The sequence below is a fragment of the Festucalex cinctus genome, chromosome 11 (assembly GCF_051991245.1).
Source record: "Festucalex cinctus isolate MCC-2025b chromosome 11, RoL_Fcin_1.0, whole genome shotgun sequence".
Lineage (NCBI taxonomy): Eukaryota > Metazoa > Chordata > Actinopteri > Syngnathiformes > Syngnathidae > Festucalex > Festucalex cinctus.
The window spans coordinates 9,347,142-9,371,956 of record NC_135421.1 but is presented as its reverse complement, the minus strand read 5'-3'; the positions used below and the strand labels follow the sequence as shown (position 1 = coordinate 9,371,956).

Here is a 24,815-nt window from a genome sequence, read left to right as displayed (position 1 = left end):
TATTTAATTAAATACACTACAAAGACAACATATTTGATGTTCAAACTGATAAACTTTCTTTTTTTGGAAAATAATCATTAACTTTTTCTTTTTTTTTTATGGCTGCAACCAAAACAGCTGGGGCAGATGGCAAAAAAGAAATTTGAGAAATGCTCATCATCACTTGTTTGGAACATCCCACAGATGAACAGGCTAATTTTTGGGTATAAAAGGAGATGCCCTGAATCATTCAGGACTACGTTCCTTGTACAATTGCAAGGAATTTAGGGATTTCCTCTTGGGTCTATGATATGATCAAAAGGTTGAGACAATCTGGAGAAATCACTGCATGTCGGCGGCAAGGCCGAAAACCAACACTGAATGCTTGTGACCATCAGGTGGTACTGCGTCAAAAACCGACATCAATGTGGAAAAGATGTCACCACATGGGCTCAGGAACACTTCAGAAAACCAATGTCAGTAAATATAGTTCAGTGCTACATCTGTAAAACTTTTATCAACAACACCCACAAACGTGGCCATCTTCTCTGGGCCCGAGCTGATCTAAGATGGACTGATGCAAAGTGCAAAAGTGTTCTGTGGTCTGATGAGGGCCCATTTCAAATTGTTTTTGTAAATTGTGGATGGCATGTGCCAAGCTTGACTGATTGTGATCGTGACTTTAATTTTGATTCGATGAATCATTTCTACTTGGTCTGTTTTATTTGTATAGTACAAGGTGGCGAATCTCATAAATATCTCGTGACAGTAGCAATTGCCTACATTTTGTGAGTAATTTTTTTGAACAGGTATCACGTGGGGTCAGGCTCATGTGCAATTCTAATGGTCTAGTGAGAGTACGAACATTTATTTTTCCAGTACTCCAGTTTGGAAACGATGATTCTTCCCTAGTGGAACTGGTTCTGTGAGTGCACACTAATCACATTAGGCAGGAGACAGAGGAGAGTAAACGAGGGTGTTTACTGAACTGAATCCACCATCAAAGGCGGAAATGAGAAAAAAATGTCACTTTTAACTTCAAGTGGCTGGGGAATGCACAAATCATATGACTCCTTGCATACGTTCCCGATCGAATAAAATTTACATGAGATACTTTTCATACAGAGCCTTCCAACACGTTGTGGCCCTGACAGAATCTTCTGATCTCCCCCACCCCAGCTGTTGATGACCCCATACGAAGGACCAGTGTACCATAACCTATTTAGATAGTGACTTGTCTTAAGCACCGCTGTACTTTATCAGACTTTACTAAAACAGCACGTGATATGCACACATTATTGATACAATGTTACAGAAATACTCCGACGGTGTCCACAATAAAATAAATATATGTGGGAGATACACAAGACAGAGTATGATGGGAGGGTTTCTAGTTGGTTGTGTTGTTCTCTCCGACAACGGCACACAACAAAGCAAGCGGCGCCTTCGGCCTAAAAAATACCAAATAAAAGAAAACTCCACCCATGCGCACAGTTAGACAGTGCAAGAATTATGCTGGGCATGAAAACAGGGCCCCTTGTGTCTGCTCCAGGGACAGAATGCAAACGAACAACACAACAAACAGGAGGTTTCATTGGGAGAAATGGCAAATGATGGATTTGAATGTCAAGTTGTAGTGACATAAAGGTCTTTGTGACATTTTCTTTTCTTTTTTTTTGGAGGGGGGGGGGGGGGGGGGGGGGGGCGCTGCATTGTTGTCACTGGCAGTCTGTCTTTTGCTGCTCAGCTGCAGGGAGCTCACACCTTTGCCAAGATGGTGGTGGTGGCTGTGAAATGTCAAGAGCAGGCTTGTCAACAACCAACAAGTCTGTTTAATCAAGTATTTTAAACATTGTGATTATTTAAATTTTAGTTTAACTAATACGAGTCTGTTACATCCATCCATCCATTCATTTTCTACCGCGCTTACCTGGTTGTCCTTTCGGTCACAACCCACAGATCGAGATTTTGATCGACCAGTAAATCAAGAGCTTTGCCTTCGGCTGAGCTCCTTCTTTACCACAATGGACTCATATAGTACACATCACAGCAGACGCTGCACTGATCCACCTGTTGATCTCCATCTCGGTTCATAGTATACCAATCACACCCTTCCAGGTCTCACTGTCATTGCCCATGTGGGCACTGTCCAGAAAGTTGAAAGCTGTCCAGCTTTTAGCCCCTAACCTTTAGATTTTTAAAATCCCAACATATGCATTTACCTTATTTTATTATTGATGTGTCCTTCTTTGAATAATTCAGTTGCTACCGTGGAGCACAGCAGTAATAATACAAGCCATCTCCACACGCCACCATGAATATGCATGCTTTTAATAGTGAGGCGCAGATATCAGCTTCCTGTTTATGGAGTTTCTCAAACGTTGTTGAGGCTCAGAATGGGGGCCGCCATCCTCTTCCAATTGCTGACCTTTGGAAGGCTAAGCTACTTATGTTAATAACAAGAATCACAAGAAATTACTCCCAGTCAAGCAGAATTAATTGAACATTTACATATGGCAAAACAACTTTATTAAATGTATGAATTCAAAATGTGATGTCAGGTGTTTGTAAATGGTATCATTTTAAAAAAATGCACAAATCATTTTCACTGCTCCGCTTGAGGGGTTGCCTGGATTGCAGATGAAACAGACTGGAATTGATTAGCTTCTTTTCAGCTGCAACATATTGATCCGCATGGGCGTCTCTTTTGTTTCCTTGACAAATTGAGCGTGTCAGTAGTAAACTAAAATGTTTTTCACACTACAATTACTTTTGCTGAACTGAAACAAAGTATCGCGGATTTGCTTTAAATATTTGTTCATGTTTCTTTTTATAGCTGTGGAAAAAATAAAGAGACAACTTTCAACAAACAGCAGGCTCAGTTATGTCCTGGGGCTGCTTTGCTCATCCCGACACAGGGTGTCTTGAACCTGTGCTGGGTGAAAAGAAATCTCAAGACGATCAACACAAACACACAGATTAAAAAAAAAAAAAAATAAAAATAGTAACCATGCAGACTGGAGACGGAGTTGGCAACTTTTGCGACTATTTTCACAAAACCACCACAGTTTAATTTAACATTCTAATTCAACACAATCAAATATACTGTAATGATAGCTAACATTATGTAAGTGCAGTGTGGTTCTCCACCTTATTGCACCGAGCACAACCTAAATAAATACTGAGCTATTCAACTCATGATGCACATTCAAGTAGAGTGTCGCAGAACGTTTTATGTGTTCACGAAAAAATATGGAGCAGTTTTATGCCCCAAAAGTATATTTAGTATTTTTTGTAAACCGCTCAAAATGATTCAATGAAAACATACTGCACAACTGTTAAAAAATATACAGTTTAATATGAAAGTTAAATACAACTGAACTGTATGTGTAGGCAGTTAAAAAAAAAAAAAAATCACATACTGTAAAACTAAAGGGACTTTTAAATGCACTTTGAGAATCACTGTTCTGGTGCAATATATTTGTTTTGGGGCTAACAAATGAGCTTATTTGCTTTACTCTCCCAAATGTGTTTTATGGGTTCCGGGTAAACCGAATACGGATCCCACAAACGCAGATACACAAAGAGATAATTTAACAAATGTATTGTACAAGTTCTAGAACCAAAAGCGCTGAATGAAGCCAGGAGAAAAACAGTTAACAAAAGACGCTTGCAAAAGCTGCAAGCAGCGGTGGTAACAAAAATATACCCGAGGGCTACGTTGTGCGGTTGCACAACGCGAATAAACAAAACCAAAATACAAAACACGCTGTAAAAAGCGGATAACTAAAGGCGAAGTAGAAAAACACGTGGATATCAAACACTCAAACTAAAAGCTGAGGAAACAACACAAAACTATGAATCAAAACGACTCACGAAACAAACTAGAAACAAGAGACGAGGCTAGAGATTAAAGTAGTTCAGGTCAGAATAAAACTCAAAGGCGTAGCAAGGTCAATACTCCGACGAGTGTCGGCAAGGGTTGATTGAGGATGGGAAACAGGTGCGGCGCAGGAGGACACGCCTCACACTTCAATCAGAGGCGAGTGGAAAAATACAAAAACATACCACCTTGAGAGCACAACCACAACAATGTGAGCCAGAATGAGAAAAGCCAGATTACAGGGAAATACTTTTTGTTTTACTTTCTGAAAAGTCTTGCTGCATGTTCGTGACAAAGTCATGTTGACAAAATATTGACATAATTGGGCGTGTGAAATGTCGGAAGTCACATGTGTTACTCGTTCAAGACATTGAGTCTCAGCCAATCACTGTTTATTAGATGCAAATGTCAGGCAACTGCATCCATGTGATAATAAACTGTATGTGTCTGGCGCTGTAATTTATCATGAGTCACATACCTTTGTAGTGTGCATGTATTTATATCATCACTGTTGAGTTGCCTTAAAAAATACTCTTGCGTATGATATTGGAATTCTGTCCGAGTTAATGAAAACCGAGTAGACGAGGCACCAAGTAATAACTCAGTCTAATGACCTGGCTGCTTGATATTCCAAAAAAAAAGAATCCCTTTATTGGCTTATGTTATTCATCTGCTCTGGCTGATGCTCGCTAAAATAAGTCCCATGTTTCTCATCAAAGACATTCTCAGCTTGTTGTTTATGAAGACCGCCGCTAGTGTGCTGCTTGGCTCCAAGTCTGCATTTTTATTGCAACATTCAAACCGTGAAAACTGCACCACACACAGTGATGGCCAATTATCAATCCTGCTCCTTTAATGGGCTACTTCAGCTTTTATGAAGTTCACTGAGCACCAAAAAAACAAATATTTAATATTATTATATTACCAGGACTTGAACTCCAACCCCCGTGCCCAAAGTCAGCAGTGCTACCAGCAAAGTCTTTTAAGAATATTACCACATTTACTTCAACTCCATTACACATCAAAATGGTGACCAGCTTCGACTATTCAGCCACTCCAAATCCAAAATTTATAGTGAAGATTTCACTATAAAAACAGAATTGTTGAATCAATTTAAGATTACAAATTGAATTGTTGACTTAATAAAATTGCCTCAATTGGTAACACACAATTGAATTACGTTAATCAATGTGCAGATATTAAGTTTAATTAATTAGGAGTTCGTTAAGCATAATATATTTGCTTATAAAATGATAATGATATAATTAAATGAATCCAAATTGACTTTAACTAAATTAATCCAAAGTGACTATAAATTAAATTTAATGAACTCATAATTAAACTTCATATATTCCCTTTGGATTAACTTAATTTAATTGCGTGTGTGACCAATTGAAGAAATTTTATTAAGTTGGTCAACAATTCAATTTGTAATCTTAAATTGGTTCAACAATTTGCTTTTTAGAGTGTTCAACCCAATCGTCTAAGTTTAAGTAATTAACCCTGCTTTTGCTAGCCTGCCAGTAGATTAGTACAACAACCCGACATTTTTATTTATTTATTTATTTATTTATTTTTTATATGGTTTAGTATGATTAAAAATGAGTTGATACAAAGGCCTTCTCCCAATTAATTTCTTGTCCTTTCTACGATTGGGGAAAGAAATGCTCCCAACCAGTAATAAAGAACATAAATTGTGATCAAAGCAAGCTGTTGTTGTTTGACTTTCTGTTTAGTCCCTGAATCTGTGTAATCTAAAATCCTAACTGTCATGTGCTGCAGGTTCGATCCCAAAAACGCAGCCACAAATAAGATTTTAACTATTTATTCACATCGAGAGGCGTAGAACAAACTTGACTAGACGAAAAACAAAGAGAGTTGCACAGAGAGACAGTGGTAACAGAAGTAATAATCTGACAAAGACACACACTACTTCTCAAGAGGCTTATATAGACAAGGAATTGATCTGATTGGTTGAGGCTAGACATGTGGGTAACAGGGCTGACATGGAATTATCTGACTGATTAAAGATTCTTGACATCTCATACCCCTTGACGTCACATAACATCACATAGCCTAAAACCAGTTGAAACTGGATGCTAGTTACATCAGTTCAAAACAGACACTTATTACATCAGTACATAACAGACACTTGACCTCACGGTCTTGAACCCAACTTAACAGGTCATAAACTCAAACTTAACCCTGGCGTGACCCCAGACATGACACTACCCTTGTGGAGTAAATCTAAATAAGCAGAAACAAAGCAGATTTGGATCTGTGTCACATTTTTGTGTGTGTGAAAAGTGTGTCTCTTGTAAAAAACAACTCAATCATCAGAAAATAAAAGCATTTTCAGCAATACTCAGCAACGTTGATGGTGAGATTTCTACTGATATTGGAGGAGAGACGTTATTTTCACACTTTTGAGAGGACAAACGTTAGCAAGGCATGTATGTGAACGCATTGAGAAACTAAAAGCAAAACTTATGTGTACATGTGCTCAGCCTGCAATGATAAACCTTGTGTTGTATTTTGTTTTTTTTTTATGCTATTTTTAGTTTAAAAGAAATCTTTGTTCAACTGTCAAACGACACGTGTCTTTATTGCCGCCTGCCGCTTCCTGTTTTGTCGTCACGATTGTTATATTGTGAGTGTGCACGCGTCACACACTTCCTGCGTGGGCGGTGAAGTCATGGAGAGAGGTCAGCTTGCACAATTCAAATCTGCCTGCAACAACAATATACAGTAGTAAAATATAAGAATAAGAATATATTACAGGGGCAGGTTTTCAAGTCAGGTTTTAGGTTTCAAAATAAGCCATGATAGGGTTTCAAAGCAAGGTTTCATCTTGGGTTATTAGTTCAAATAAGGGTTTCCCCTAACTTCTAAGTACCCATCACTTGAAACTCAAGACAAAACATTTTTGAGGGGTTTTGTTCTCCAGACTTGTACATCAATGTTCCGTAGCAATAGCAACACTACTGTTATTTGTTGTTGTGTCCAACAAGCCAAATCCACAAGACAGTTGATGAATTAATTGGCTGAAAAAAAGACAGGATGCTGTTGGAGATGAGGAGAGACAGAAAAACAATAATGGAGGCTTTCTCTGTCCTCCAGGGATGTGGTTCGTTTAGCAGTGCAACAGCAATAAGTGGCAAATGAGGCTGAATTCTGCAAAATGGGACAAAAAGCCTGCAGAAAGATGGACTCTGGTGCATTAGCACATGCATTAGTGTGTGTTTTTGTGGGTTTGTGTGCGTTTAGCGAGAAATGGGCAAGCGGGGCGGGTCTGGCATCATTAATCAATGATGTCACAACAGAGATAGCCAGCAGCGCAACAACAGGCCGGCACGTTGCAGTGACACCTTTACTGGAGGTTGACATGCTGAGCAGTGTGTGTGCGTGCGTGTGTGCATGTGTGTGTGTGTGTGTGTGAGAGAGAGAGAGAGAGAGAGAGAGAGAGAGAGAGAGAGAGAGAGAGAGAGAGAGAGAGAGAGAGAGAGAGAGAGAGAGAGAGAGAGAGAGAGAGAGACAGAGAGAGAGAGAGAGAGAGAGAGCATCTACAGAAAAAAAAAAGATGGCATTTTTTTTTTCTTTTGGTTTGAATGTTTTTGTTTTGAGTTTATTCATCCATAACAACTTGACCTCATGCTAACGCTAACGCTCAGCACTGGGACAACATTGAGTCACATATGTCAAAATTCAGTTGTATGATACGGTTTATTATTAGGCAAAGTTGTTTTGTAGTTACTGTATCTGTTTTTGTTTGTCTTAAACAAATCAAACAAACAAACAAACAAACAAACAAAAAGCAGTCTGTTCGTATAACTAATTAACAAAAAAATTGTAAAAGAATCCACCAAACTCAACCCAGAGCTGTCAACCTTTTGAAACAATTCGGAACAATTCATCTGAATTTCCATATTTTAAAGCTTTTGTCAAGAACATTATCATGGGACCCCATTACCACAGTACATCTTTGCAGTATACATATATATTTTATCTATCACACTAAATCATTACTGTCCAATATTCCACTAAAACTTTGTGTCCCTGCCATTATTCATTGCCGCTGATATTGTCACGCCGCCATCGGCGTGACGGCCCATGCTTTTATTTTCATAGTCATGTTTCCCGTTTTATTTTGAAAGTTCTAACTCTCCTCTCACCCCAGGTCACTTGCTCTTCCTGCAGCTCACTAATTACCGGTCCACGCCCATGATCACCACCACCTGCTTCCAATCAACCCTGCAATAAAAGCCATCAGCCTTCTCCCTCAGCTTGCCGAAGTGTCACACACATCTCAGTGCATGGAAGCGTCCCACAGTCCTCGAGTCCTTGTTCCCGGTGCCTTGTTGTCTTGCCTTGTTTTTGTGCCTTGTCCTCCCCAGCGGAGCGCCTTTAGTTACCCCTTTTGCCTTGAGCCTTTTTCCTCCCTAGCGGAGCGCCTTTTGTTGTCCCCTATACCTTTTGCCTGTTTTTTCCTCCCCAGTGGAGCGTTTTTAGTTCTCCACTTTTTGATTCCCCTTTCTCCTCTCAGTGTGAGAGGAGACAGCTGCTGACCGGCAATAAACCTGTTGCCTTTGTGGCCTACCTTTATCCTGCGTCTGGGTCCTACCTCTCCTCGTCGTGACAGTACACTTCGGCCAGCATGGACCCAGCAGGAATGTCCGAATTGGAGCCCTGGCAGAGGAAGGGGCTTGAAGCCGGCGCCCGAGCCATTGCCGAGCTAAAGGAAGTACTGGCTTTGGTCCGTGGCGTCTGGAGTGATGGGTCGGACTGGCCTCAGGACCCTGAACCTCGTCCGCTGCAGCCTCTCGCCCCCGAGCCTCGCCGGGCACCGCCTCAAGCCCCCGAGCCTCGCCGGGCGCAGCTCCAAGACCCTGAACCTCGCCGGGCGCAGCCTCTCGCCCCTGAACCTCGCCTGCTGCAGCCTCTCGCCCCTGAACCTCGCCTGCTGCAGCCTCTCGCCCCTGAACCTCGCCTGCTGCAGCCTCTCGCCCCTGAACCTCGCCTGCTGCAGCCTCTCGCCCCTGAACCTCGCCTGCTGCAGCCTCTCGCCCCTGAACCTCGCCTGCTGCAGCCTCTCGCCCCTGAGCCTTGTCTGCTGCAGCCTCAAGCCCCTGAACCTCGCCTGCTGCGGCCTCTCGCCCTTGAACCTCGCCTGCTGCGGCCTCTCGCCCTTGAACCTCGCCTGCTGCGGCCTCTCGCCCCTGAACCTTGCCTGCTGCAGCCTCTCACCCCTGAACCTCGCCTGCTGCAGCCTCTCGCCCCTGAACCTCGCCTGCTGCAGCCTCTCGCCCCTGAACCTCGCCTGCTGCAGCCTCTCGCCCCTGAACCTCGCCAGGCGCCGCCCAAAGACCCTGAGCCTCGCCAGGCGCCGCCCAAAGACCCTGAGCCTCGCCAGGCGCCGCCCAAAGACCCTGAACCTCGCCAGGCGCCGCCCAAAGACCCTGAGCCTCGCCGGGCGCCGCCCAAAGTCCGGGAGCCTCGCCGGGCGCCGCCCAAAGTCCCGGAGCCTCGCCGGGCGCCGCCCAAAGTCCCGGAGCCTCGCCGGGCGCCGCCCAAAGTCCCGGAGCCTCGCCGGGCGCCGCCCAAAGTCCCGGAACCTCGCCAGGCGCCGCCCAAAGTCCCGGAACCTCGCCAGGCGCCGCCCAAAGTCCCGGAACCTCGCCAGGCGCCGCCCAAAGTCCCGGCGCCGCAAGCCCTGCGGCTGCCTTCACCTCTCGTCGGGCGTCATGGACGCCCTCCTGAACTGCCTTTGGTCTGGGACGGAGGGGTGGGCCGTGTTCCCACCTCCGTGCCCCCTTCCGCCCGCCCTTGTTTTTGGACTCTTTGAGTCGGATGGCCGTCAGGAGCCGGCCATTGAGGGGGGGGGGGGTACTGTCACGCCGCCATCGGCGTGACGGCCCATGCTTTTATTTTCATAGTCATGTTTCCCATTTTATTTTGAAAGTTCTAACTCTCCTCTCACCCCAGGTCACTTGCTCTTCCTGCAGCTCACTAATTACCGGTCCACGCCCATGATCACCACCATCTGCTTCCAATCAACCCTGCAATAAAAGCCATCAGCCTTCTCCCTCAGTTTGCCGAAGTGTCACACACAGTCAGTGCATGGAAGCGTCCCACAGTCCTCGAGTCCTTGTTCCCGGTGCCTTGTTGTCTTGCCTTGTTTTTGTGCCTTGTCCTCCCCAGTGGAGCGCCTTTAGTTACCCCTTTTGCCTTGAGCCTTTTTCCTCCCTAGCGGAGCGCCTTTTGTTGTCCCCTATACCTTTTGCCTGTTTTTTCCTCCCCAGTGGAGCGTTTTTAGTTCTCCACTTTTTGATTCCCCTTTCTCCTCTCAGTGTGAGAGGAGACAGCTGCTGACCGGCAATAAACCTGTTGCCTTTGTGGCCTACCTTTATCCTGCGTCTGGGTCCTACCTCTCCTCGTCGTGACAGATATGAATAGCATACATTCACCAGGGTTAGCCTCAAAACGTAAGTTTTCAGCAAATGGTGGCTGGATTCGCTATCTTTTACTGCTGTGCTTGAGCAGTGATGCATGATGTTACTGGATTATTATTATTTTTTTTAATATCTGTAATATTCATTAGCATTGTTCCGATACCTGTATTGGGAAAGGCTCCGATACGGCATTAAAACAGTGGTATTGGCATCGGCAAGTACTAACAAGGAACATGCTGATGCCACTATTAGGCATGCCAAGTAGGCAACAAAAAAGTTCTACTGGATTCATTTTGTATTATTTTTATTTGTCTGTTTCACAAAGGTTTTTTGTTTTTTTAGCAGTTCCTGAACAAGCCATGATGATTTCACATACAAGGGAGTATGTAGTTTAAAATTAAAACCTTTTTTTTTTTTTTCAACCGGCCTCGTATCGGTATAGTATCGGCATCGGCCGATACAGAAAAACTGGGTAACGGAATCAGTATCGGGAGCCAAAAAATGGTTTCGCTACAACACTAATATTCATTATTATGGCCGGAATGGGGAGGCGGTCAGTGATTTCCATAACAAAATACGGACAATCCGTAATGGTTGGCAACTCTGTCAACCTTTAACTGAACCCACCAACTGAACTCCAACCCATCCCTCAGCTAAATCTAACCCCAATCTCAAACAAGGAGCTTTTGGATAACATATTAGTCAGACATCAATTTTTGTTTATCCACATTTCAACCAAAATGTAATCCTCACACCAAATAGTAGCCTTACCCAAATTTATAAAGTAACAATTCACCACCAAGGTGCAGGCCTGGATTTCAATACTGTGAGAAAATTAACACAACATCATTATTTTTATTTTTAGTATTAAGGTGTTCGTACAAAGTCAAGTTTATTTGTATAGACCTTAATCACACAAGAGTCTCAAAGGGCTTCAGATGCCCACAGTTGACAAAAATCAACGACATCACCTGTTCGAACCCAAAAGGGCTAGGAAAAACTTGAAAAAACCCATCTGGGAAAAAATGACCTTGAGAAGGGACCACATATGTGGTAATCCCCCTTCCAGGATGACCAGGCTGCAATGGATGCCGAATGGGCAACAACATAGTTTGTGACACTAAACATTCGTAACTAAAATAGTGTCAAAATCCATTTAGGAATTTGAAGCACTGCAAGTTGTCAGGGAAGTGGGTCCTCATCCAAATCCAGCCCGGTAGGTCGGGGCAGGGAAGCTATCTCCATGGCGGCAACTTCAAGGTGATTGTCCACCCTGGATCTCATCCCGGCCAACCAGCAGCGCAGAACCCGTAAAGCAGCATCCAAATTGTTCATTAATACCTCTCTCTCCAAGCCGTGGGCAAGGGAGGGAAAGAAAGCAGTGGCAGTCACCAGGCCCTCATCATTCAACCAAATGCAAGAGTAAAAATGAGTCTTAAGACACGATTTAAACGTTTCTACCTCTGAGGTAGAGCATTCCAGAGCACTGGACTATGGAGGACCAAAACTGCCAAAATTAAAAATAAATACATGACTAAATAAACAATTTATATATATATATTTTTTTTATATTATATATGGTTTTTAGATCCTTTTTTATTTTCACTTTTATTGTTATTTATTTATACTGCCCAGAGCCAGTTGAGATAGGCGCCAGCACCCCCGCGACCCTTGTGAGGAATAAGCGGTAAAGAAAATGGATGGATGGATAGTTATATATTTAGTCATTTATTTCATTTGAATTTTGGCAGTTTTGGTCCTCCATACTGGAGCCTGAATCAAAAGCGCTCTTGAACCCGTGGACTTCTTTTTGGCTCTTGGAATCACCAAAAGACCCGCATCTTGCGACCGTTTTTGACTTTTTTTGTTAGGTTGAGTTCCTTGAATTTTTATTACATAAAATGTAAGTCTAATTGACTCAATAAAGTTTGGAAAACATTAATACACTAATAACCCAAGTTTCTTGTTACACATTTTTTGATTTTACTGCATTTTAATTGCAATTTTAATTTTATTTTATTACCATTTTATTACCATTTCCCATGTTGATATATTTATCAGCCCTTTTATTGAATTTAATTAATAAAAAAAAAGTAATACTATTTTTTAAAACTAAAAACAAGTAATAAACGTACAAAACAAATGAACCTGATCGAATGAGATTTGACATTACAGCATGTGACCTTGCAAACACATTGCACGTTTTTCTTCAAATCATGTGACGGAGACCATTACAAGAGAAAGGGATTAAAATGATGAGCCACAATTTTTCTAAGTAATTTTTGTATTGGGGAAACACTGGCAAAAAAAAAAAAAAAAAGTTGCTCACAAGCAAACAAGCCAATGAGCCGCGAAACGTGAGAGGAAACAGAAAGAGGGAAGAGAGCGAGAAGCACACGACAGTGAGCGAGGAAGAGAGAGAGAGGGGCAGGGCTTCACAGAGAGGAAAAAAAAAAGAAAAAAGTCTTGCATTCACAGTGAAGAAGGATGAGGTGAGAGATGTTGCTGTTTCTGCTACACTACAGCGTGGACTCAAGTCTGCAGGCTCGGAAGCTCGGGACCGGCTCCGCGCACGCTTGTGGTGCTGCTGATCTGGGATGTTAAGCGGGGATTCTTCCTGTCAACGGCAAAGGAAGAAATCAGGTAGGAAGGACTTTTGGCTGACATTCCTGCTGTTGTCTTCCTATCAACATCTCACAACCTTCAAATCGACTTTACGTTTGTGCTTTAAGACAGGTGTGTTCAACATTTGTCCGGTACATACATTGTTATTTGAATTTGACGTCACAAAATTTACATGCACACCTGAAAACAGATAAATAAGGCAGGAACTATTTTGCAGTGCAAATGCCCACTCTATGTTTGACCTATAAATGTTGTGTGCATATTAACACTATTAATGTCAGCAATGGAGTAATGTTTGCATAGCACAGTTGAGTGGTTCTGGGTTCGAAGCTAACCATGGGTGTCAATGTGCTGGGAATGCTTGTTTGTTTGTGTGCCTTGAAAGTGGCTTGTGAGCACTCCCTCTGACTCAATTAAAACAACAGCAATAATAATAATAATTACATGATAGTCACTGATGTCGCCGTGATACATTTGCCTGAAATCGGTGTTTAGCTCATTGACAGTGTGAATGTGAGAGTGAATGGTTGTCTCTAGTGTCTCCTGTAGTCTGCCTTTCGTCCCAAGTCAGCTGGGATAGGCTCCAGTTTACAATGACCTTGCACGGGATAAGTCAGTGGCATGGAAGATGGATGGATGATATTGAACAACAAAGTACAAACATATGATGCCTGAGATGGTGTTCAGCAGGATGTTAAGACACTCAAACGTTTTACATTTCGCCTCATTTTATTCCATTTAGAAGCCTAAACAAATGCCAAAGTAGTTTAAAAATACATGCTCTTTAAATTTCATATCATTTCATAGTTATTGATTTATTCCTGAGTTTGTCTGAGTGAGTGACGCTCCAGCATGAGGCAGCTGACAGCATCTGCTTAACGACATCTTGTGCAGCTGGATGAGATGTTTATTGATTGCTAAGCATCCACTTGGGCGTGTTATAAACATGATGCTGTGGTGGCTTTCTACCATTGCAGTCCATAAAAGCTTTTATCATTCTCAAGAGACGCAAAAGCATATTATTGTTGTTATTAGGCAGTAAGATAACAGTAATATGATATGTCTTGTGTTAAAATGTGCTGTTAGCATACGTAAACTAACAAAAAGGAGACTAAGTGAACTAAAAGGCATGTCAGAGTTGACTGAATTTTTATAAACACAAAGGTATCTTTCAGTTATGTTCATTCATTCATTCATTCATTCATTCATTCATTCATTCATTCATTGTCCGAAAAGCGCATCCTCACTGGGGTGGTGGCCATGCGAGACAGGGTACACCTCAAAGTGCTTGCCATCCAATTGCAGCCATTATGCTCATTTTTCTCATTCAATATGCTGGTTGCTTAGGAACAAAGTCCGACAGACAAATGTTAAGAAATTACCCCAAAACCACCAACAAAAATTACATATTATGAAACAAGATCTAGAACTAAGGTACACATAAACAGCAATTTAACAAAATGAAGGAATGCAGGAAGGGAAAAAAAATCTCAGAAGAATAATTTGACATAGTAAAAGTGGCAAAACTTGAAAACACAAATTCATTTTTTATATATATAATGTAAAAACTTGTTTACAAAAATAAAAATACATTTACAAATGAATGGCAAATCTAGTGGAAAGTTCTCAGGTAAAACGGTAGTGAAGGCTGAACCCAATGAAGTTCTTGAGCTACGAACTGTCACGTGTGCGGTGCGGCTGCGGTGCGTCTTGACTGCGTGCTCCGTACGCGTCAATTTTTTGGCCAACTCACACCGGCTACGCACAACTGCGGTCCGGCAGCTCCGTCGCCGACCACTTCCCGGCGTGTCTCACGTGACGGCGCGCGATCATGTGGCATTAAAAACAACGACAAACACACAGAAAAGTCTGTGCTAAACAGAGAAGCAGAAAGAGAGGTGGACTTTTATTATTTTGTGGCTTTCCACCTCCAATTTTAACCTCTCCTCGTCCATGTTCGCTGGTGTCTAAACCGTGAATGAGCACCTTGCCCGTTAACATCAGGCCCGGCTACGCCCACATCACGTTTTGCTGACATGCTTGCGAAATAGGAGCTGGCGAGTGTTTTATTCTGAAAGGTAACCGGAACTTTATTTTGAAACTGCGTCAGTCTTCCTGTCCGCCTCAATGTGTTTTGTGCTAGCTTGCCATTTACCGAAGGCCGACGGATGCGGCTTCCGGCAAAAATAGAAAATAGGTCTATCCGTGCGGAAGGGCTGCGGCACGCCGCAGCTGAGACGCAGTCGACACGCAACGCACACGCATCCGGTGTAAATTGCACCATTCGAATGAATGGAATCTAATTGGTTGCGTCGCCGGAACGCACCGGAGCCGCACCGCAGTCGCATCCGGTGTAGTCACTTAGTTGCAGGGCTCGACAGTGCGAGCATTTCACTCGCAAATGCGGGCAACTATCAAGTGTGTGCTGGTGTAAAAAAATACCGCTCACACAGCCTAAGTACATTAATGCTCCCTCTGCACTATGTTTAAAACGTACATTCGAAAGTCGCTGTGTCCTCCGCTGGCTCTCCCGTAGCAACGAGAGGGCTCCACCGTGCGCCGACTCAATCCAATAGTATTTGAGTGACATGACTCGCTGCAATGTGATTGGCTGGCTACTTCCTGATCGGCACAGCATACATGTACACACACACCGCGCAGACTACAATTTACATGCAAACATAATGGAGGTTTTCCCCCGGACCAGTTCTATGTAGAAGCGGCATTTTTTGTCCCCGGATGTCTCTATGGCACTCTTTTGGGGCCGAGCGGTTCCGTTGTAACCTCTGTTTAGAACCCTTTCGGCAGTTGTTCTGCAGCGCCGGTCGTCGGGAGACGAGGGGGGCCGTGTCGTCACCTGTCATCTGATTGACAGAGAGCAACGTCGTGGCACATGCCCATTTCCTTGTTTGCACGAGAGAAGCAAAGGCGCCCGCCGGTCTTCGCCAAAGTCATAAAAATGCGGCACATACAATTATATATAATAATCTGAACTATAATTACAATTTAAAAGGTACTTGTGGAGGGCGGCACGGTGGTCGTTGGCACGTCCGCCTCCCAGTTCTGAGGACTCCGGTTCGAGTCCAGGCTCCGGCCTTCCTGGGTGGAGTTTGCATGTTCTCCCCGTGCCCGCGTGGGTCTTCTCCGGGTACTCCGGTCTCCTCCCACATTCCAAAGACATGCATGGCAGGTTGATTGGGCGCTCCGAATTGTCCCTAGGTGTGCTTGTGAGTGTGGATGGTTGTTCGTCTCTGTGTGCCCTGCGATTGGGTGGCAACCAGTTCAGGGTGTCCCCCGCCTACTGCCCAGAGCCAGCTGAGATAGGCGCCAGCACCCCCCGCGACCCTTGTGAGGAATAAGCGGTCAAGAAAATGGATGGATGGATGGATGGAGGTACTTGTGGATGGATTTGTAATGTTTGTGGAAAATCGCGAGTCCACAACGCTCGCTGGTCGTGTGTTCCCATTCACTTGAATGAGAGCGTCAGCGGTAGTGATGTAACGATATCCAAACATCACGATACGATATTATCACGATATGAAGGTCACAATACGATAATTATCACGATATTGTGGGACCGTTGGCGGTATTTAAAAAAGATCACATTATTGTAAAAAAAAAAAAGCTCATACTAAAAAAAAGCACAATATTGTGCTTTTGTACATAACAGCAATGCGTATAAACCACCTACAATCTCTAATAACAATATTGAAGCACTTACTTGCTAATGCAAGCACACATTGAACGCTTCACAAGCAAATTAGGTTCCCCTTCATCTGACATGATTTTGAACATAGAAGGCCAAAATATCCCTAATAAAAATTAAATTGCACTAATAAACTTGCCACTAGAGGGTGCTAGAACTGCACAAATGGAAATCAACCTGACTTTTTAAACAAATGTGTTCCTTTTAAATATTGTGAACATGGCAGTTTTAATATCACGATATCACGATCGTGCCCTTATTGTTACATCCATAGTCAGCGGCAGAGCTCTCCATTCAGAAATAGCTTCGCGACTCGTGAGCCGGTCGTGAATCGCAATATTTCATCCATGAAATTGTAAATATGGTTCAATGTTGGCATGACTTGCCACTCGTGAAATGTTATGGCAGATCCACACGCACTGCTGGAGTGCAAGCTTGGCTTGGACAGTTCAAATGATCCCACCCCCTTCCCGCCCCACGCCTCCTGTAACGGAAAAGCAATGGAGGCGGGTGTGGTGTGGTAGCGTGCAGTGCGGGGCTCATGGAAAAGCGGCAGCGAATTTTTAAAAAATGAAGCGGTCTATTGCTGATTATTTTCTAAAAGAAAATGAGAATGAGGAGGAGAATGATGGTGGTAAAGGAGGGCCAGTGGAAGGTGATAAGTCAAACAATACAGATGAAAGGGTCAGGGGAACATCGGCCGAGGAGCAGGTGAAGAGCTAAACAAAATAATGTTCACATGAGTTAAGCTATACGAAATTACTGACTTGTTTTGATAGCCACTGCTGCTGCAGGCAAACCTCGTGTTCCAATGAAATATTTTGCAAATATATCGAGTTGCGTATGCCGAGGGTCGTGCTGGACCTCCGCAAAAAATGATGCAACCAAATCCTGTACTGTGCGAGCAAATACAAATGTTACTTGCACCAGTGCTACCAGTAGTAAAGTTAGTGTAGAGCCCTGCTTAGTTTTTTTTTTTTTCTGCTGTGTTGCAAGACAAAAACTTGAATTACAAGTATTCGTAATACACGCCACCGGTAGAGGGAAGTGACAAAAAAAAAAAAAAAAAGGAGGGCCACAGTTACCAAAACATGAACCAAATGTGCAAGTTCTCCCACTTAAAATGATGACAGAGGTCTGCTATTTTCATCATAGGTACGCATCAACTGTAAGGGATACGTTGTCAAAAAAATATATAATCATATTGTAGGATTGTTGAAAAAAGAATTTGTAAATGACAGTGGGTCAATAACAAAAGTTCCACTGAATGCTTTGTTGGCAACCACAGAGATCAAACGTTTACTGTAAGTCTTCATCACATTTGCACACACTGGAGCTGATATATCAACCCATTCCAGCAGTGATATTTTGGAGATGCCGCTGGGCAACGCTGACTTTCAGCTGCCTCCACAGATTTTCTATGGGGTTGAGGTCTGGAGACTGGCTGACCAGGACTTTGCAATGCTTCCCTTCGTTGTGTTTGGGATCATTGTCAAGCTAGACGATGCAGCCATGTTTCATCTTCAATGCTCTCACTAATGGAAGGTTTTGGCTCAAAAGGTCACAAAACTAGCCCTTGCTTGTTTGTAGGTGACCAAAACAAAAAACTCAATAACTGATATCCATCAGCATGAAAAACTTATATCGTGATACATTTTAGTGACCCACTTGTACAACGTCCAAATTAGACAAACATGGTGAAAACATATTTTCAATGAGTGTCTTGTGTTTGACACTGAGGAAAAAAAAGAAAAAAAGCTTCCGCGTCGTAATCACATTTTCACAAAAGACCTACAACTTCCTTTCGTGGGCGTGTCCACAATGACAGCGCCGAGACTGCCGCCTCTATCGGGTCTGCTGCACTTCCTTGTCAAGTGGTTCGACCCTGGACTCGCTAGGACGGGGGTGTCAGACGCTTCCTGCGCTGCCAAAAAAACAACAGCATTATTGTCCTACTTCCTGCGTGAGCATATGTCAGCGAGCATCCCTCCAGCTTGCCATTATCACCGCAAACATCTCCTCTCGTATTAGCAGCGGCTATCTGTGTGCCTTGCAGCGAGTCAATTGACATTTTACGTGACAAAGGCGGCCTGTGTGGGCAGACGACGTGAAGTGCAGGCACAGGCACGAGTAAGCTTTACAAAGTCACATGCGAGCGCATGGCAACTGTGTTGATAGGAACCACATAAAAAGACCATGGAGAATAAATGAAGTAAATGCTTGTGTTACTTTATTTATTTCCAAAACGCATTCAAAAAAACATCTGGTGGGTCCGGTCGGGCCAAAAATAGGTCACATACAGCTAGTTCTGTATTTGTACTCAGATTATTATTATTATTATTATTATTATTTTCAAAAATAGTCGTGAGATATGCCGAGTTCCCACATAGAGCATACAGTATTGGGTACTCACTTAATTGTGCTCTAGCTACTCTGACAACAAATACATTTCAGCCCACCTTTTGGCTAGCAGTTGAGCAGTCTAAATGTCCTTCCACATTTACAAAAACATCATTTTGGTTTGTTGTAGACTCTAATTTGTCTTTAAAGTGTCCCTGTGGTGTTCAGAATGAGAAATTTATAGTATATAGTTCTTCAAGAAAAACGGCATCCAAACAGTTCTTGTTACCCAGAACGTATTTGCCGTGATGTCATGACAGCTAGTGTTCATACTTAGCAGTACAGTAATTTCATAATAATTCATAAAATTTAGTTAAAATTAAAAATATGGACTGAACTGTATGTTTTATGTAATGTTGTATTTGTTTTTTGTGTTTATGTAAAGCTCTTTGTGACAGCTCAGGCTGTTTAATAGCGCTATATAACTAATGTTGAGTTGAGTTGAGTATGCGATTGGCTGGCAACCAGTCTGGGGTGTACCTCGCCTATTGCCCAGAGCCAGCTGAGATAGGCTCCAGCACCCCCCGCGACCCTTGTGAGGAATAAGCGGTCAAGAAAATGGATGGATGGATGGATACTGAACTGTAAACCCCCCCCCCCCCAAAAAAAAACCGATTGAGATATTGATTTGTGTTGAGGTATTTTTTCTGCCACTAGATGGCATAATTGCATTTGTAAGACGTTGGTGACAGCTCAGTACATTTTTCTTTCCATATTAAGAGCTATCTAATCTTTAACATGAAGTAACTTGTGAAATTCTGCAAAGTTTTAAAATTTTAAAATACAACTTGACCCCAGTTTTTTTTATTAAATTTATTACTGCTAAATTAATTTTGACGTGGACGTGCCTGCTGCGTTGCGACTGGAATTCCCCAGTACAGGCTTTCCAAGTAAAGGGTGGTCATTAATCGCGCGTTAAAAATGAGTTAAAGGAACTTTAAATTAACGCACTAATTTTGACACGCCTAGTTATCCATCCATCCATCCATCCATCCATCCATCCATCCATCCATCCATCCATCCATCCATCCATCCATCCATCCATCCATCCATTTTTTAACTACTTATTCCTCACAAGCGTCGCAGGGGTACTGGAGCCTATCCCAGCTGTCTTCAGGCAGTAGGCGGGGTACACCCTGAACTGGTTGCCAGCCAATTAGTTATATCCTTTTAAAATAAATACATAAATAGATAAGTATAGATATAAATAGAAGTCTATAGTACCCGTAGGATCTGGCGTATCACTCAATAGTAACTACTGGGTGGGGGTGACGGCCTGTCAACGAGGTGACATCCATTAAAATTAACCAGTGGAATTATTTTGGCAAATACAAGACTAGATACAAAAATTGGAGCACCATATGTGAATCAAATTTTACAATCTTGCTCCGTTTCCCCATCCCAAAATGGGGCACTGGAGGTACACGTTATGTTTATGGAAAAGAAAGTACTCTAGGTTCATCCAAGACTAAAATTGCTTTCTGTTTACAAAGAAGTGTTAGGTTTGCTCAAATTTACGAATAGACAATGCTAAACTAGTGGAAGACAAGATACGGAAAACGGTAAAGTTAGCTGAAATTGTCTTTGATGTTTACGAACACATGCAAGAGGTTCATCAAAGACGTACGCATTTGTCACACTGCTGTGCACAGTTTGAAAGGTTGGCGTGACAGAACGAAAAGAAGATGGCATCCCAGTAGCCTGCGTGCCCATATTTGGAAGTGCTGACGTAGCAACCTAAAGACTTTTTCACCTACAAGCGTTTTTTGTTTTCTTCCTGTGGGAGACAGTCCAAATGGCTCTTTTGGATTATTTAAGGTTGCTAACCCCTGCAGTAAATGTATATTTATATTGGCAGTGAGACTGTTTCTTTAACCAATCAGATTTCAAATTTATCCACATTAATTCACATCACATCACCAGCGAGCTGTCAGCATTTTTCTGTCCTCTGATTGGTCATCGATGGCAACTGTGTAGTACAGCAAACTTGTTTTTCTTCCTCTGTCATATGATAGTGTGCAGGATGAAATTATGGTTGTATGTCATGGTTGGCAAGTCAGGCAAGTGTGTCTTGTGTAGTCTGGCGGATTTCAGCCAATCTGTTAGGAAAGTGACAACAATCGTTTTACTGTTTGAACTTGGTGAGCAAGATCACAAGCAGGGCTGATTTTCATTGTCGCCTTTGACTGATCTAACACGAGTGTTTGTATGTGATTCCCCCGTTGCTTGCTGGGGAGAGCAAACATGTGGTTGGGTTGAGGATGTTTGTTGCACATCATTCCATTGTTTGCACCGAGCTGTCTTGATGTCTAAGTCAGAGACATTCTCAATGATGGGTGAGAAAGGCTTGTGTAATTTTGGTCATGTTTTCCAGAGGAAAAAAAATCCTGATAAATGATTTTCAATTGTTTTGCTCCACCCAAACACTTTAAACCAGGGCTCCAGATGAATTATTTTTTTTACTCGGAGCACAGTGACAGGTGGATTTGACCTGAATGTTTCACTTACCAACCACGCTGGGGAACAATAGCCAGCGTTGCAGTAAACTACAACCACATCCACAATATATTAAATTGGTACCTCCCTGACAGTGTCAGTCATAAGTGGGTTTTGTTCTCATGAAGGGATCTAGTTGGATGTCATCAGTTCGTGCAGGTGTGCCTAATGTTGAGACCGCTAATAGTAGGAGGGCAGTGTATGAAAGCAGATAGCAATCTCGGACAGTAAGTCAAGTGTCCTTCATGTTTCCGTCGTGGTGTTTCTCTTTGCGCTGCAGTGACGTCATGGTTGCCCAGCAACCCGCTCAGCAAAACAGAATCCCTCTCTGCACCAGAGGGGGGAGGCCCCCTGTACACACACGCACACACTAGAACACGCAGGGATCTTCCTTTTGTCCCTTTCCACAACAACACATGCATGTCCATGAGCGCACATGCTTCACTTTGACGAACACAGGGCAGATTGCTCATGTGTTCTTTTCATCTCGTAACCGAAATGATTGTATTGTTTGTTGCTGACAACATGTTGACATGATGTAATGCATGTGTTCTCTGTGGGGAAAAATATTATACTGTATTTCAAAAGGCTGAAAGTAGCTATTTGAAAAAAGCAAAACAAAGAAATCCTGCTTGCAGAGTGAGCTGAACGCGTCACATCAAAATGATGTAAATCTTTATAGAACAAAAATAAACCCAACCATTTTCTATACTGTTTATCATGTTCAGGGTCGCGAGGAGCTGGAGCCCATCGCAGCTGACTTCAGGCAAAAGGTAGACGGCACCCTGAACTAGGGATGTAACGATAAGCGCAATATTGTGCTATTAAAGCTGCCACAATATCGGCGTCGGCATGTTCACAATTTAAATGCAACACATCTGTTAAAAAAAGATCAGATTGATTTCCATTTGTGCAGTTCTAGCACCCTCTGGTGTCTAGTTTTTTAGTGCAATTTAATTTTCATTCAGGATGTTGTGGCCCTTTTTGTTTAAAATGTACATTAATTGTCAGATAAAGGGGAACGTAATTTGCCCATGAAGCAAGAGGAACTGAATATGTGTGCGTGCATTAACAACATAACGTAACAATAATAGCATAATAATAATAAAACATAACAATAATAACACAACATTGATGTTATAAAAGCACAATATCGTTACATCCCTACACTGAACTGGTTATCAGTCTATCATAGGGTACATAAAGAGACAACCATTCGCACTCACATTCCCACCGTCACACTTCTTGCAGGTCAAGTCATGTCAAGAACTGCTACACAGTTCTATGATCACAAAATATAAAGCAGTATTATTAAATATAATTAGAATTAAGGACGGGTGCACATAAACATTTCGGCGTGGTCTTCAAATGAGCACCAGAGGTTTTTGTTTGGTTCTCATTTTCCCCACCAACCTCATGGATCACTTGCAAAAAAAATAGGGCACTGGAACGCTCCCCTAGAGAAGAGTGCTAAGCTAGCTATCTGATCGCAGGGTCTCATACTACAAGTCCGAGGTGGACAATTCATTTCACGAACAAGCCACGGAAGTCATCAGTGTTAAATAGGAATTAAATGTTTTATATATATATATATATAAATATATATATATATATATATATATAAAACAGCAAATTTTATTGTTTTAATAAGCTGCCAATTGCTGATATGTTGTTGCAGACCCGTCACCAGAAAGAAATTGTAGGGGGGGCATTGCCTTTTTTTTGGGGGGGGGGGGGCACACTTTATCAACCTAAATCTAATGTTCATCAGGTTGAACAGCGGCATTGTGACAACTGCAAAAGTGTTCAGAAATATTTTCTGTCACTTAAAAGCGGCAGTTCGTTCCGAAATCTAAAAGACAAACTGAAAAAAAAATGTGTAGTTCATTTTGCATTTATTCAACTCAAAAGTTCATTTGAAACAAATCCACTCTTCACTTCTGTAAACAACTATGTCCGAATGAATGACTCTGTGACCCAGCCCCTTCTATCTGGAATTGGCTAGCAGTTGCCTTCATTTGCGTGTTGGATTAGGGCTGTACGATATGGACAAAATTTCGGGGGCGGGCGGGCACGGCTGACTGACAGGGCGGGCACGGACCCCCAAGGCCCGCCCATGGCGACGGGTCCGTGTTGTTGTAATTAGGACATTAAAAGTAAAAAAGAACTTTTTTTTTCGGTTATATTAAAATGATATATCTACACAAATTAAACCTTGAGTCATAGATGTAAGTAGACGTACCATAAGTCTCTAAGGGGGTGCCCAAATTCAGTCCTCGAGAGACCCTATCCAGCCTGATTTCCATGTCTCCCTCCTCCAGCGCAGCTGAATCCAATGATCAGCTCATCCGCAATTGCAGGAGTCTAATAACGATCCTGATCATGAATCAGGTGTGTTGGTGGAGAGAAACATTGAAAACCGGCTGGATAGGGGCTCTTGAAGACCGGATTTGGGCACTCCCTTAGATATTTATGGTACAGCTACTTACATCTACGAATTAAAGGTGTATTCAAGGATCTTGTGAAAAAGTAGAAGCCAAACGTCCGTTTGTCACTTTTTAAAAAATGCGCATGGCAGACATCCTATCAGCTCTCCTGCTCGTCTGCGGGGGGTGCGAGCACTCATGAGGGCGTTACGGCAGATTGATTGACAAGATTGAGAACCAATTGTTAAGATGATCCACCCGGAAGACGGAGATACAAAAGATCCATGAATACAACTTTAAGGTTTATCGTTAATTTGTGTAGATATGTCATTTTAATATAACTGAACAAACGTTTTTGTTTTTTTTTCAAATTTGTACTTTTAATGTCCTAATTACAACAACATATCAGGGCCACACAATTGGCAGCTTATTAAAACAATGCAATTTACTGTTATATATATATATATATATAGTCACGATGTGGGGTGTTGAAGGCAGGACCCAAATGCAGGAGGCAACCAAAAAACAGGGCAAGGCAGGGATGCAGGTAAAAAAGGGGATTTAATTAACAAAAACTATAAACAAGGTACTATGAAAAAATTAACAAGATCAAAAAACAAACACAAGGCATGGCATGGCATGGCATGGAACACAGGGACAACAACAGGCACAACAGATACTATGACTCCACAAGAACCGAACGGAAAACAGGGGACTAAATACACACAGGCTAATGACAATGACTAGACACAGCTGGGCAAGACACAAGTGGCAGGGGAAGCTGATTGGTGGATACACTGGGAAGGGAAGAAACACTCAGGTGGACGTGGTTTGACATAACGGGACAAGGG

At 42.6% G+C, this 24,815-nt stretch overlaps 1 protein-coding gene across 4 annotated transcripts in view; it reads left to right on the top strand.

Annotated features, from left to right (window-relative positions):
- The first annotated feature begins 12,776 nt into the window (after positions 1–12,776).
- dgkg (diacylglycerol kinase, gamma) overlaps positions 12,777–24,815 on the top strand; it is a 106,404-nt gene continuing 94,365 nt past the window's right edge. For 2 of the 4 annotated variants that reach the window (XM_077537327.1, XM_077537324.1), the window contains exons 1-2: positions 12,778–12,954; positions 22,267–22,311. The gene's annotated coding sequence lies outside the window, so the exon portion shown is untranslated. Of the gene's footprint in view, positions 12,955–22,266; positions 22,312–24,815 lie in introns of all 4 variants that reach the window. The other 2 variants (XM_077537326.1, XM_077537325.1) reach the window with 2 other exon arrangements.